The sequence below is a fragment of the Schistocerca gregaria genome, chromosome 3, assembly GCF_023897955.1.
Source record: "Schistocerca gregaria isolate iqSchGreg1 chromosome 3, iqSchGreg1.2, whole genome shotgun sequence".
Lineage (NCBI taxonomy): Eukaryota > Metazoa > Arthropoda > Insecta > Orthoptera > Acrididae > Schistocerca > Schistocerca gregaria.
The window spans coordinates 903684978-903693346 of NC_064922.1; positions in this window are offsets into that span (position 1 = coordinate 903684978).

The following is an 8369-nucleotide window of genomic DNA, read 5'->3' on the forward strand; positions in this document are numbered from 1 at the left end:
TTCAAGGTACTAGACATATCTCATCCAAAGCAGTATGTTTAGTAGAGCCAGATGCTGGTGAAGAGAGGGATTATATAAGATCGACATGTTAATGAAATTCATATCCTCAAGAAAGCTACAATTTTTGCAGATACAGTGGGTGACATCAATTTGGTGTCTGAGTTACATTTATCAGTATTCCACATTTCGTTTTCTCATGAGCAATGTCTTCTACTCTTGCTGTCCTGTTGTTTTTAACATAAATTGGTCTCTTACTGTCTTGACCTAGAGGTAAATGTGACTTATGAGGGTTCTATATAGACCTAGAAGGGAGACGGTAATAATAAAAATCTAGGCATGAAACACAATGTGGCGATTAAATGGGATATAAAGATTTAAAAGTTCTTTTAAAGTGTGATTATGTGTACTCAATCTCACACACACACACACACACACACACACACACACACACACACACACACACACATGCAATAAAACATAACAAATGTTCTGCAAAAATTTCATGTATTTTGTGAAAGGTTAATTTATGTTTTCTTTGGGGAATTTTAGTATGTTTTCTGTCCCTTTCATAAAAAATAATAATTAAGTCTACATGACTTTTGAAATATGAGAGGTTTCATACCATAATCCCATAACAGCTTGGGGAGGTAGTGACAACAGATAGACATACTAATAACATAACTACTCAATGGATTTAGGATGTGTTGTTTCTTCCTATCTTCATGGTAATCATAGGGGTATGTTAGGATTGACTTTCATTGCCAGTACAGATGAAGCTGGGGCAAGTCTGTTTGTAGGATATGCTGAATATTCTTCATCCTCTGGCATCTCAGTGGAGAACCCATCAGGAAGGCGATCCTGGAGTGGAGGGGGGCATGGAATTCTGTCTTTCTCTCTTTGATCCTGGAAAACCCACTCTTAATTTTCCTTTCTTTCCTTCTCAAGAGGAGTACCTGTTATATCACCTCTCTTTCCATGTTCATATGTTTCTATAGCCGAAGCCCTTCTCTTCTGCAAACAATATAGTGTTATTTAGAGCCTACTAACATCGGACAGCAGGGAAAAGTAACACATATATGACACCCAAATACATACGCTGTTAAATGAGACAGACAATATGACTGATGTTGAAATATGTGTTAAGCATGTCACATGAACATGAGAAAGCAGACAGGAAAGGAAACCATTATCTAAGTGTAGTATGAGTGCTAACATGTAAACAAAAAAGCAGTAGTCTACTATTCTCAGTGAAAGTGAAGAAGAATTAGCAAATGTATTTAATGGAATCAACAGCTTAATGAGTACATAATACTGATTGAGAACAAACCAAAGAAAATGAAAGAAATGAGAAGTAGTAGAAACGAGATAAGCGATTACCTTAATATCACAATTGGGGATCACAAAGTAGAAGTAGTGAAGGAATTCTCCTATGATCAAAACAAAGTAACATTTGCCAGCTGAAGCAAGGATAACATAAAAAGCCGATTAACACAGGCAAAGAGAGCATTCCTGGACAAGAGAAGTCTGCTAGTATCTAACATTGGCTTCAATGTGAAGAAGTAATTTTTTAGAATGTACATCTGCAGCACAGCATAGTATGGTACTGAATCATGGACTGTGGGACAACCAGAAAAGAAGAGATTTGAAGTGTTTGAGAAGTGGTGCTACATTTGAAAATTTGGTGGACTCATAACGTAAGGAAAGAGGAGCATAATTGGTGAGGTAAGAAACATATGGAACATAGTGACAAGGAGAGGAGATAGGATGGTAAGACGTGTATTACAACATCACGGAATAACTTCCGTGGTATTAGAGGGTGTTGCAGAGAGAAAACCTGTTAGGGGAAGACAGAGATTGGAATACATGCAACAGAAGACTGAGACTGTAGGGTACAAGTGTTACTGTGGGATGAAGAGGTTGGCAAATGGAGGAATTCATGGCAGGTCACATAAAACAATCAGAAGACTGATGACCCCCCTCCCACTCTCCACCCCCCCCCTCCACCCCCCCCCCCTCCCCCAACTCCACCCAAAAATGGACGGTGGGGGGGATTTCAATCAACACGTTATACAGAGATGCTTAGTGAACTCAAATGAAATCCCTGGAGGGAAGACAACATTCTTTACACAAAACACTATTGAGACAGTTTAAGGAGCTGGCATATGCAGCAGACTACAAAATGATTCTGTACTGCCAATGTATATTTCGTATAAGGACCATGAAGACAAAATAAGACAAATTACAGCTTGTATGGAAGCATGCAAACAGTCATTTTTCCTCATTCCAGAACAGGAAAAGGAATGACTACTAGTGGTACAAGGTGTGCTCTGCCATGCATCATATTGTGGCTTGGACTGTAGTATGTAGATGTAGATGCTTACGAACACAGCAGAGACAACCAGCAAACCATATGTGTTGAAGCATGTAAAGACATAAGATCAGTTACAGAGCATACATGAAATCATGAATCTTCTTGAGTCAATTCCTGTCAACCATATAATATGGGATCTAGGAGTCTTGTGGTATCGCAGTTGGATTACAACTAAAACACAAGCTGGAAACAGAAAGTGATTGCATCTTAGATATTTTACCTCACAAGATTCTCATTAGATGCAAACGAGTGTGATTTGATTTTGATAAAAATACACTTAAAACTTTAACTAACAAAGCCTCGATTGATGCAAGAAACAAGTTAGAGAACTAGGAAAAGAAGAACACTACAAAATCTTCTGAAAATTTAGTAATATTAGGCAATATGCAATAGAGAGTTATCAGTAATGTGATTGTCATGGGTAAGGTTATTAAGCAGTTTATTGCTCATGTCAGTGATACCTACAATTGGACGACAGTGAACCAGAAGAAATTTAAAAGAAGAGGGAATACATAGATTGGGATACATGCAAAAAAAATGATTGAGACTGTAGGATGCAATTGTTACTGTGGGATGAAGAGGTTGGCAAATGGAGGAATTCAGACTGATGACCCCCTCCCACACTCCACACCCGCTCCCACCTCCACTCAAAATGAGGGGGGGTTCAATCAATACATATTATAGAGATGCATAGTGAACTAAAATGAAATCCCTGATGGAAGACAGCATTCTTTACACAAAACACTATTGAGACAATTTAAGGAACCGGTTTATGCAGCTGACTACAGAATGATTCTGCTACTGCCAATGTACACTACTGGCCATTAAAATTGCTACACAGAGAAGAAAAGCAGATGATAAATGGGTATTCATTGGAAAAATATATTACACTAGAACTGACCTGTGATTACATTTTCACACAATTTGAGTGCATATATCCTGAGAAATTAGTGCCCAGAACAACCACCTCTGGCCGTAATAACGGCATTAATACACCTGGGCATTGAGTCAAAAAGAGCTTGAATGGCGTGTACAGGTACAGCTGCGCATGCAGCTTCAACAGGATACCACAGTTCATCAAGAGTAGTGACTGGCGTATTGTGACGAGCCAGTTGCTGGCCACCATTCACCAGACGTTTTCAATTGGTGAGAGATCTGGAGAATGTGTGGGCCAGGGCAGCAGTCGAACATTTTCTGTATCCATAAAGGCCCATACAGGACCTGCAACATGTGGTCATGCATTATCCTGCTGAAATGTAGTGTTTCGCAGGGATCGAATGAAGGGTAGAGCCAGGGGTCGTAACACATCTGAAATGTAACGTCCACTGTTCAAAGTGCCATCAATGCGAACAAGAGGTGACCGAGGCGTGAAACCAATGGCACCCCATACCATCACGCTGGGTGATACACCAGTATGAGGATGACGAATACACACTTCCAATGTGCATTCACCGCGATGTCGCCAAACACCGATGTGACCATCATGATGCTGTAAACAGAACCTGGATTCATCCGAAAAAATGACGTTTTGCCATTCGTGTACCCAGGTTCGTCATTGAGTACACCGTCGCAGCTGCTCCTGCCTGTGATGCAGCATCAAGGGTAACCACAGCCATGATCTCTGAGCTGATAGTCCTTGCTGCTGCAAACATTGTCAAACTATTCGTGCAGAAGGTTGTTGTCTTGCAAACATCCCCATCTGTTGACTCAGGGATTGAGACGTGGCTGCAAGATCCGTTACAGCCATGCGGATAAGATGCCTGTCATCTCGACTACTAGTGATACAAGGCCATTGACATCCAGCATGGCATTCTGTATTACCCTCATGAACCCACCGATTTCATATTCTGCTAACAGTCGGATCTCAATCAATGCGAGCAGCAATGTCGCGATATAATAAACCGCAATCACGATAGGCTACAATTCGACCTTTATCAATGTCGGAAATGTTATGGTACACATATATCCTCCTTACATGAGGCATTACAACAATGTTTCACCAGGCAATGTTGGTCAACTGCTTTTTGTGTATGAGAAATCAGTTGGAAAATTTCCTCATGTCAGCACATTGTAGGTGTCGCACCAGCGCCAAACTTGTGTGAATGCTCTGAAAAGCTAATCGTTTGCATATCACAGCATCTTCTTCGAGTCAGTTAAATTTCATGTCTGTAGCACATCATCTTCATGGTGTAGCAGTTTTAATGGCCAGTAGTGTATATTTCGTATATTAATTATGAAGGCAAAATAAGACAAATTACAGCTTGTATGGAGGCATGTAGACAGTCATTTTCCCTTGTTCCATCTGTGAACAGACCAGAAAAAGAAATGACTAATAGTCGTACAAGGTATGCTCTGCAATGCATCATATTGTGGCTTGCTCAGTAGTATGTAGATGTAATGCAGATGAATACAGGAGAGACAACCAGCAAACTACATGATGTGTAGAAACATGTGAAAACATAAGAGCAATTGCAGAGCATACATGAATTCATGAATCTTATTGAGTCCATTCCTGTCAACCATATAATATGGGATCTAGGAGTCTCATGGTACCACAGTTGGATTACAACTAAAACACAAGCTGGAAACAGAAAGTGATTACATCTTAGATCTTTTACCTCACAAGATTCTCGTTAGATGCAAACGAGTGGGATTTGATTTTGATAATAATATACTGTAGATGAAAACCGAAGAAACTGCAAAAAGGTAGGTATTTAAGGAGATGGGACCTGAATAAACCGAAAGAACCAGAGGTTGTAGAGAGTTTCAGAGAGAGCATTATGGAATGATTGACAAGAATGAGAGAAAGAAGTACAGCAGAAGTAGAATGGGTAGCTTTGAGAGATGAAATGGTGAAGGCAACAGAGGATCAAGTAGGTAAAAAGATGAGGGCTAGTAGAAATCTTTGGGTAACAGAATAAGTATTGAATTTAACTGATGAAAGTAGAAAATATAAAAACACAGTAAATGAAACAGGCAAAAAGGAATACAAAGTCTCAAAAATAAGATCGACAGGAAGTGCAAAATGGCTGAGCAGGGATGGCTAGAGGATAAATGTAAGGATATAGAGGCATATATCACTAGGGGTGAGATAGATACTACCTGCAGGAAAATTAAAGAGACCTTTGGAGAAAAGAGAACCACTTGTATGAATATCAAGAGCGCAGATGAAAACCCAGTTCTAAGCAAAGAAGGGAAAGCAGAAAAGTGGAAGGAGCATATAGAGGATCTATATAAGGGTGATGTACTTGAGGACAGTGTTATGGAAATGGAAGAGGATGTAGATGAAGATGAAATGGGAAATATGATACTGTGTGAAGAGATTGTCAGAGCAGTGAAAGGCCTAAGTCAAAACAAGGCCATGGGAATAGATAGCATTCCATCTGGTGAGCAAGATGTCTTAAACAAACAAAATACCCTCAGCCTTCAAGAAGAATATAATAATTCCAATCCCAAAGAAAGCAGGTGTTGACAGATGTGAAAATTACCGAACTATCAGTCTAATAAGTCACAGCTGCAAAATACTAACGCAAATTCTTTACCCATAGGAATGGAAAAACTGGTAGAAGCTGACCTCAGGGGAGACCAGTTTGGATTCCATAGAAACGTTGGAAAACATGAGGCAATACTGACCCTATGACTTATCTTAGAAGAACGATTAAGTAAAGGCAATCCTACGTTTCTAACATTTGTAGACTTAGAGAAAGCTTTTGACAATGTTGACTGGAATACTCTCTTTCAAATTCTGAAGGTGGCAGGGGTAAAATACAGGGAGCGAAAGGCTCTTTACAATTTGTACAGAAAGCAGATGGCAGTTATACGAGTCGAGCTCATGAAAGGGAAGCAGTGGTTGGGAAGGGAGTGAGACATAGTTGTAGCCTCTTCCCAATGCTATTCATCTGTATATTAAGCAAGCAGTAAAGGAAACGAAAGAAACGTTTGTAGTAGGTATTAAAATCCATGGAGAAGAAATAAAATCTTCGAGGTTCGCCGATGACATTGTAATTCTGTCAGAGACAGCAAAGGACTTGGAAGAGCAGTTGAGCGAAATGGACAGTGTCTTGAAAGGAGGGTGTAAGATGAACATCACCAAAATCAAAACGAGGATAATGGAATGTAGTCGAATTAAAATGGGTGGTGCTGAGGGAATTAGATTAGAAAATGAGACACTTAAAGTAGTAAAGAAGTTTTGCTATTTGGGGAGCAAAGTAACAAAATAATGACACAAATTCCTTACAGACAAATTGAAAAATTGGTAGGACCCGAGCTTGGGGAAGATCTGTTTGGATTCCGTAGAAATGTTAGCACACATGAGGCTATACTGACCCTACAATTTGTCTTAGAAGACAGATTAAGGAAAGGTAAACCTACATTTCTAGCATTTGTAGACTTAGAGAAACCTTATGGCAATGTTGACTGGAATACTCTCCTCCAAATTCTGAAGGTGGCAGGGGTCAAATACAGGGAGCAAAAGGCTATTTACAATTTGAACAGAAACCAGATGGCAGTTATGAGAGTTGAGGGGCATGAAATGGGAAGCAGTGATTGGGAGGGGAGTGAGACAGGGTTGTTGCCTATCCTTGATATTATTCACTCTGTATAATGAGCAAGCAGTAAAGGAAACAAAATAAAAATTTGGAGTAGGAATTAAAATCCATGGAGAAGAAATAAAAACTTTGAGGTTTGCTGACAACATTGTAATTCTGTCAGAGACAGCAAAGGACCTGGAAGAGCAGTTGAACAGAATGGGCAGTGTCTTGAAAGGAGGATATAAGATGAACATCAACAAAAGCAAAATAAGGATAATGGAATGTAGTCGAATTAAGTTGGGTGATGCTGAGGGAATTAGATTAGAAAATGAGACACTTGAAGTAGTAGATGAGTTTTGCTGTTTGAGAGCAAAATAACTGATGATGTCAGAATAGAGAGGATATAAAATGTAGACTGGCAATGGCAAGGAAAGCGTTTCTGAAGAAGAGAAATTTGTTAACATAAAGTATAGACTCCATAAGTATCAGGCAGTACTTTCTGAAAGTATTTGTACAGAGCGTTGCCATGTATGGAAGTGAAACATGGATGATAAATAGTTTAGACAAGAAGGGAATAGAAGCTTTCGAATTGTGGTGCTGCAGAAGAATGATGAAGATTAGATGGGTAGATCACATAACTAATTAGGAGGTACTGAATAGAATTGGGGAGAAGAGGAATTTGTGGTACAACTTGGCTAGAAGAAGGGATCACTTGGCAGGACATGTTCTGAGGCATCAAGAGATCACCAGTTTAGTATTGGAGGGTAGCATGGAAGGTAAAAATCGTAGAGGGAGACCAAGAGATAAATAAAAGAAAGCAGAAGGATGTAGGTTGCAGTAGGTACTGGGAAATGAAGAAGATTGCACAGGATAGAGTAGCATGGAGAGGTGCATCAAACCAGACTTTGGACTGAAGACCGTAACAACAACAATAATATACTTAGAACTGTTTTTCGAACCTTAACTAACAAGGCCTCGATAAATGTAAGAAACAAGTTAGAGGACTAGGAGAAGAAGAACACTATTAAATCTTCTGAAACTTTAGTAATATTACATAATATTCAATAGAGAGTTATCAGTAATACGATTTTCAAGGGTAAGGTTATTATGCAGTTTATTGGTCATATCAGTGATACCTACAATTGGAGGACAATGAAGTAGAAGAAATTTAAAAGAAAAAAACATATATCTATACACACACACACACACATACAGAGAGAGAGAGAGAGAGAGAGAGAGAGTATAAAACATAAGCACTTGCGGTAATGATCACAATTTGATTCAAGCTTGTAACAGTATTGACCAGTAGTAGAAAGCTACGCAGAGTACTATTACCTTTTAGCTTTCAATTATATTATCAAAAACTTTCTTAATTATTTTGTTGTGTGTGATCATTATTGACCCATATATGAAGTGTCACTAGTCAGGTGTGAGTGCCCTACACTTTTGCCACATTATTGGAATTAGTA